Here is an 8,468-nt window from a genome sequence, read left to right as displayed (position 1 = left end):
AATCCATGCGTTAGATCCCTCTGATTCCCAATCTTCTCCGCAGTTGACGCGAACATTTGGCACACCAGATGGACATACAAACTCCGCAAAAGGGGTAGATCTAGATCTGGTGGAGGCGGAGCCCTCTCCGCCTCCCGGTGGTGGTGGTGGGGGCGGGGGCGGCTCGGCGGCGGACGACGCCATAAGGTAGGAGGGCAGGACGGCGTGGCGGCGGAGGGGCGGTGTGTGAGCTCCTCCAGTATCGGGCGGAGTGGAAAGCTTTGGGTGAGCTCCTCCAGTCAACAGTCAACACAGTTCGAAAGAAACGGTCAATTCAACACCAACGCGGCTCCCTAGCCGTCACCGGTAACGGTGAAGGCCTCTGACCAGACGGCAACCCTCCCGTCTGAGCGTCTGCGACGGGTTTCAAACTAGAGGGAGGGGAAAACTGAGGAAAAACTAAGGGGCTGGGGAAAACTGAGTACAACTAACGAACCAGGGGCACGAAAATAGAAATCCCTTATATTTTTGTGGATTATGCTTTAGAGACTACCGCTTTTACACTAAATAGAGCGCCATCATAATCCGTTGAAATGACACCATATGAGTTATGGCATGGGTATAAACCCTAATAGTCCTTTCTTAAAATTTTGGTATGCATAGCATAAGTAAATAAGTTTACAACCAAGATCGAATGAGTGTCTTTGTTGGTTATCCCAGTGAACAATTTGGGAATTCTTTCCACTATGAAGTCAAAGACAAAAGTGTTTGTCGATGTTACTTGCTTATTTCCAAGAATTTTTTCTAGCGAAGTATTTGAGTGGGAGGACAATGGAACTTGATAAGGTTGATGAACCTGAGCATGATGATCAGAGTAGCGCAACATCGGAAGTTGTTCTGGAAGCAGCCACGACGATCATGGCTCCCATGTTTACAAAGTGTTATAGTCATGAAGATCGAAGTACCTATTGAACCTTGTAGGTATGGTTTACTTTGTGATCAAATAAATAATTTGTGGACAAAGGATTGATTTTGAACAATGATAAACCAACTAAATACAAAGAAGCTATGATGGGCCCTGACTCTGTTAAATGGCTAAGAGCCATGAAATCCAAGATAGTATCTAAAATCAAGCTTGGAGCTTGATAAACCTTTTGAAGGAATAAATACTTTTTGAAAGTAAATAGATCTATAAAATTAATAGACTTGGATAAATATCTTCGAAGAAGCTCGACTTCTCAAAAGATTTTTTATGACAAAGTTCAAAGAGTTGACTGCGATAAGATTAGATCTTCAGCAGCGATGCTTATAGTATATACGGATTGTTCTAGTAATCGCTACATATTTCTTTTGTCAGATATCTTAGTAGGATGGCAAAATACATTCCTTAACAGAAGTGTGTATTAAAGGTGTATACAAGATACAACTGAGAGTTTTGCTAGTCCGTAGAATGCTAGAAAGGTATACAAACTTCACTGGATGAAGTGAGTATCACGGAGTTGGAATCTTCACCGGATGAAATAATCAAAGAGTTTTTGATTTCATCAGAAACGATGAAAATGCTTGCATTTGCAAGAAATTAAGTGGGAGCGCTGAGACATATTTATAATACTTTATGTAGATGACATATCGTTGATTATAAATAATGTAATCATGTACTTGATGTGATTAGAAGATTTCATTAAAAATTAACTTCAATGAAAGGATATGGACTAAAAACATATTTAGCGTCAAGATCTATGAAGATAGATTGAAACGCATAATAAGTTTGAGTCAAAGTACATAGAATGAATATTGAAGTAGTTCAATATGAAAACATTAAGAAAGTGTTCTTTTCCATGTGGAGGTTCAAACAAGTCTTGAGTGTATTTGACACTCAATGAGTAAAAACACATGAGTGATTTTACATCACGAATAATATGTACACAATCAGATGTCCTATGCTCTAAGGTGTTACGAGCATATATTAGAATGATTCATATGATGATTATTGGACAATAGTAAGAATATCCCTGAGTGGTTTGTCAGAGCCAAGGATATATATATATATAGTTTTATATGGGGTAATGACAAAACAAATCGTTGTAAGGTGTTACACCGATATTAGTTTGGCCACATATGAAAATGAATTTCAATCTCAATTAAGCTAATGTGTTCATTAAAAGGTAGCACAATGGACTAGAAAAAGTCTATGCTATATTTAGATGAGTTCTAAATATTATGACGGATTCTACAAAAGAAGGCAGAGTATCTCATTGTACTGACAATGACCAAGGGTGTTTGAGTCGAGGAGTTCTTTGAGAACTTGGTGTAGTTCCGATAGTGTCAGAACTATGAAACTATATTGTATGTGACAATATTGGTAACATATTTCAGACCGCGGAATTAAGGTTCCACTAGAAGACCAAACATATACGATTGATGCCGACTCATTTTGAAAAACTAAGTAATGCGTAGAGACTCAAATGAATTGCAAAATACATACATTTCTGAGTATGTCAGATTTGTTGACTGAAACCTCTCCCATAAGCAAACATGATAAGCACCAGAAGGCCAAGGTGTTATATCTTTACAAATGTAAACTAGATTATTAACTCTAGTGCAAGTGGGAGACTGTTTGAGACATGCCCAAGAGGCAATAATAAAAGTGTTTATTGTTATATCTTAGTGTTCATGATAAATGTTTACATCCTATGCTATAATTGTATTAACCGGAAACATTAATACGTGTGTGTTTTGTAAACATAAAGGAGTCCCTAGTAAGCCTCTTGTTAAACTAGCTTGTTGATTAATAGATGATCATGGTTTCCTGATCATGAACATTGGATGTTATTAATAACAAGATCATATCATTAGGTGAATGATGTGATGGACATACACCCATGGTAAGCGTAGAATATGATCAAGTCATTTAGTTCTTTGTGCTTCAAGCTTTAATATGCATAGTAACTTAATCCTTCGACCATGAGATCATGTTAATCACCTACACCAGATGGATGCTTTGATGACACCAAGCACTACTGCGTAAATGGGTTGTTACAAAAGTGGCATTAAGTGTTCGAAAAGTATAGGGTTGATGCACTTGTATCAATAGTGGGATTTGTCCATCCTAATGACTGATAGATATAATCTGGACCCTCTCGGTGGAATGATATCTAATTAGCTTGCAAGCATGTGACTGGTTCACAAGAGATATCATATCACGATACGAGTAAAGAGTACTTATCGGTAACGAGGTTGAACTAGGTATGGAGATACCGACGATCAAACTTCGGATAAGTAAAATATCGCGAGACAAAGGGAATTGTTATTTTATGTAAATGGTTCTTTCGATCACGAAGTCATCATTGAATATGTGGGAGCTATTATGGATCTCCAGGTCCCGCTATTAGTTATTGATCGGATAAGAGTCTCGATCATGTCCGCATAGTTCTCGAACCGTAGGGTGACACACTTAAGGTTTGATGTCGTTTTAAGTAGATATGGAATATGGAATGGAGTTCAAATGTTGTTCGGAGTCTCGGATGGGATCTAGGACATCACGAGGAGTTCCAGAATGGTCCGGAGAATAAGATTTATATATAGGAAGTCACATTCCAAGTTTGGGAGTGGTCCCGTGAATTTATGGAAGGTTGTAAAAGTTTCTAGAATCATCCGGAATAAATCACTATGGAAGGTAGAATCCCAGAGGGACTCCACCAGTCCTAGCCAACCCACCTAGTGGGAAGGTGGATTCCATGGTGGACTCCACCAAGGTGGCCGGCCACACCACAAGGAAGGGGAGGAATCCCACCTTGTCTAGGTTTCCCAAATTTGGTAAGTTTTGGAGTTGGACTCTAATGTGGTTTTGGGGTAAACCCTAGGGATTTCCACCTATTTAAAGGGGAGGAGAGGGGAGGGGCTGACCACTACTTGGCTGCACCACCAAGGGGATCCATGGCCGGCGCCCCAAGCCCCCCTCTCTCACAAACCCTAGCTACTCCCTCCTCCTTCTTCTCCCGCGGTGCTTACGGCGAAGCGCTGCCGGAGATCTCCACCACCACCGTCACCACGCCGTCGTGCTGGCGGGATTCCAGGGAGGATCTACTACATTCGCTGCCCGCTGGAACGGGGAGAAGGACGTCATCATCAACACCGTACGTGTGACCGAGTGCGGAGGTGCTACCCGATTGTGGCACCGTCAAGATCTTCTACGCGCTTTCGAAAGCGGCAAGTGATCGACTACATCCACCACGAGATTTATCTCTTTAACTCTTAGCGATCTTCGAGGGTATGTTGATCTTCACCTCATTGCTACCATCTACTAGATTAGATCTTGCCTTGTTATTCATTCTTGCGGTATGATTTTTTTGTTTTCTATGCTACGAATCCCTACAATTTCATCGGAAGATGCGCCGATTATTCCTCCGCCACCAAAGAGGACGCTGATGAAGGAGAAGGAAAATCCTCCAACAGCTGTTCCTTCGGCAGACGCTCCTAACCATCGTCTTTGGAAGGACACGTAAGTGCCGTCATATTTTCCCATTTTTTTGATAGTCCATACCCGAATAGCCCCCGAGGCTATAGTTGGCTGGTTGCAGCCGAGTGTTGGCTTGATGGTCCTTCGAATGCTTTAACCAGTATTTTGTCTCCTTATTGTAGCCCATTCAAGACATAGTACGTGGACATGGTTGTGGATTTTGATGCCCAGTTCGTCAATCTCGAAACCGAGAACGCCCATCTTCGAGAAGCTGCCAAGTCTTCATCTGAACAACTCGAGAAGGCGAACAAGCTGGCGACCGAAGCTCAAGGAGAGGCCACAAAATTGAGGAAGGAGCTAGACCAGTTGAAGGCGAAGCTAGAGGAGGAAGAGAAGCAGAGGACGGAGGCCCAGACCCGCGCAGATAAGAAGGAGGGTGATCTCCGTAAATCTATCGAGACCCTTCTGGGTAAATTGCTTCGGCTCCCTTTATTCCTCTTTCCTTGCCAAATTGATTTATATTATAATGTGTATATTCATGTTATTTCAGGTGCTGCCGACATGCCCGTCGACCGCGCAAACAGGCTTCGGGTCGACTCCATGTCCGATGTTATTTCCTTCATTGTAGACTCCAGCGACCAAATACAAGAACTACTGAAAAAGACCAAGGGAGCTCTATCGAAGCTATTTTCCTTAATATTCCCGAAGCTGGAAGAGAAGAAACCTTGGAAGAGCTGGTGAACGCCTTCTTCGTCAACACTGACGACACTATCAAGGTACTGAAACGCACTTCGCGTCTCTATTGAGTGCTTCTTGGGGTATGGCTTTGAAGCCGACGTGAAGCAGCTGACAAAAGCGCTGCCAAAGAACAAGGTTGGTTCAGCTGTCGACCTTGGTATCTACAGCGATCCGGTGCCCAGTGCGCGCGCCAGCTCCTCAAGTTGGTAGAAGCTCATAAGAAACAAACGTCTTCCAAAGCTGCCCCAAGTGCATCCACACAAACTTAGGCTCCTTGAACCTACTATGTCTTTTAGCTGTAATCTGATACACTTGAATGTCTTTTGATCAATTTTTTGTAATGAATCATGCTGGCTTTGTTGCCAGCACCACTTTTCTGAACGGAATGCCTTTTATTTGATGCCCCCGACGGGAGTTGAAATCTATGATCCTTTTGTTGATTTTATGAATATGCATGCCCGATGTTTCATTGCAGGTGGCTTCAACTATTCCACGTGCCAAAAGTTCTCCGGGTTCTGCGGCTGGAAATGAATCTGGGCTTGTGCAACAGCTACGCAGTAAAATATTCCAAATGGAGAAGGACTTGGTTGGTATTCGTGCCATGGCAGCAGTAGTGAAGAAAAAGGGCGAACTAGCCATCGAGGTCGAGCAGGATGCTACAGACGAACTGCAGAAGGCCACCGAAAACCTGAATTGTAAGTAATCGATGTTCCCTATCTTCCGGGTTCTTCTGATGCCCTTGCTTTTTTATGGATTGATTTTTCTTCTTCTTCGGCAGTCATTGCTTTGAATACACTAGAGGAGAACAAATGTGTGCACGAAAAGATTGAAGCTATGACTGACCTGCCGCAACCGCAGAGCGTGATCTGGACTAGTAGGTCAAAGGCTGCAATTGTCGCCAAGTTTAAATATCGGGTGAAGCAAGTGCATGTTTTTTTGATAAATGTCGTGCAAGGTTGACCATGGTGTGGCAAACCATGTTTCCTCTTGATCCAGTCCCTTCAATTTTGTTGGCTTTGATGGAGAAATTCAAGAATGCTGCCCAGTGTTCAGATTTTAGTACGCAAGAAGCTTCTTGCCGGAGCCAAACATGCCTTTGCCTTTGCATTAGCTCGCTACCCGACACTTGATTTGGAGCTGATTGCTAAGGCTGATGTGGAGCTTCACCAATATTATCCTGTCGCGAGGCGTCCTGCTTCAATTATAGTTGCCAGGTTGGAGGCGAGTACTGAGGCAGACTTGCAGGCATGGACCAATCAAGGGGCATGAAAGCCAAACTAGCACAAGCCAAGAAGACGTCAACCGTTCGTGCACATAGTGGGATACTTGTCTTGTAATTGATAAATCATATTGATGTCTTCGACCCTTGATCGTTTGGTTGTGCTATAATTTTATGAAAACTTGGAAGCAATCCTTATCGCGCAAATGATGTAATTATTAGCGAGCCAATTCTTCATTTCATGACTTTGTTGATAGTGAAGTGCGTAGAAATGATGGAGTCACATTGCCGATTGACCTGTAGTAAATTTTATCGTGACGACGATGTTATTTTGTAATACCATATTATAGGTATCGGGTGTCAGCGATAACCCACGAGTATTTGGGCGGGCCATAAGCTTGACGAGCTCGTGGCTCGAGTATCGTAAGAACGATGTTTCGGCGCAGGGCTGTATTTTAGTTTGTAAAATGTCGACATCAACTTATGAGTGATCAAGTCATGTTGCAAGTTCGACGGACCCGTTGCAACGATGCATCTTGCAGAGCCGTACTTATTTTCGAATTGCATCGGCAGTAGCCCTCGGGTCATCGAGGGACTATATCCGCGACGGACTCATAACCCAAGTATTGTAAGAACGATGTTTTGGCATGAGACGTTGTTTATGTAGAATTTTGTCAGCAGTAGCTTCCGAATGTTCAGGTGCACAACGAGGCTCGCCGGACTCGTAACATTTTTATCGTGAGGACGATGTATTAAGCGGATTCGTACATTTACTGTTCGATAGCTCCCGGATATGCTTGTTGTGTTGATAATTTAGAAGATTTTATCGTATAAATGATGTTTATTTTGTGGGCCAGTGCTCCCGGTAGGAGTAGACGTGTCAATCGAAAAAGCTTCCAGGAGCTCCCGAATGACCTCGGGATGTCTTGATAAAAAAGGAATAATACTTGTATGGAAGAACTTCAAACTGTAATGGTAATCTGCAACTGATGTGCACATTGTCTTTCATGTGGCTAAGAAGCCTTATTAAATGAAATAAAGGAAGGTAAAAATCCAACATAGAATCATCGCAACTGGGCAACATTCCACGGGTTGCCCTCCATCAACCCAGTTGTAGTATTCTTGATGCGGTAGGCACCTCCCGGGATGAGTTCAGTGACGATGTAAGGTCCTTCCCATGGAGATTCTAGCTTTAGATGTCCTTTTTGTTTCAGACGTAACACTAGGTCACCTACGTTAAAACTTCGGGTGCGTACCCTTTGGCTGTGATAGTTATGTATCGCCTGTTGGTATACGGCTGTTTTGGCCAAGGCGATGTCGCGAGCTTCGTATACTAGATCCACGTCGTCTTGGAGTGCCTGAACATATGCACTCTCGTTGTACGCAACAATCCGAGGTGCTTCAAACCGAACATCGGCAGGTAGAACAGTTTCGGCTCCATGCACCAGGAAAAATGGTGTACATTGTGTTGATCTGTTTGGCGTGGTGCGTAGACTCCAAAGTACTGATGGAAGCTCTTTGACCCACGTACCAGCTGCCTTTGTGAGGCATTTCTTTATTCCATCACAGATTAGACCGTTAATCTTCTTCACCCGACCATTGGTTTGAGGATGTGAGACCGAGTCAAAGCTGAGCTTGATGCCGAGCTTTTCACATAATTTATGGATATCATCAGAGGCAAAGTTGCTTCCATTATTCGTGATGATGTTGTGCGGTACACCGAAGTGACAAGTGATGCCGTTGAAGAACTTCACAGCTGTTGGAGCTGTTTGATTGGTGACTGGTATAGCTTCTATCCACTTGGTAAACTTGTCGACTGCTACTAATAGATAAGTCTATCCCCTGACGAAGATTTCGGCATTGGCCCGACTTGATCGAGTCTCCACTGTGCGAAGGGCCATGCGAGAGGTATTGTCATCAGGTCCGTGGCTGGAGCGTGTGGTTTTGGCGCGAAGCGTTGACAGGGATCACACTTCATGACTAGCTCCCTGGCGTCTCAGGGTGGGCATAAAAACCGTGAAACCGAAAACCGAACCGAAGCCGAAACCGAACTAACCGAAATCTCGGTTTTTT

This window comes from Lolium perenne, chromosome 2 (assembly GCF_019359855.2).
Source record: "Lolium perenne isolate Kyuss_39 chromosome 2, Kyuss_2.0, whole genome shotgun sequence".
NCBI classification, from domain to species: Eukaryota; Viridiplantae; Streptophyta; class Magnoliopsida; order Poales; family Poaceae; genus Lolium; species Lolium perenne.
Note: the sequence above shows the minus strand (reverse complement) of the source record.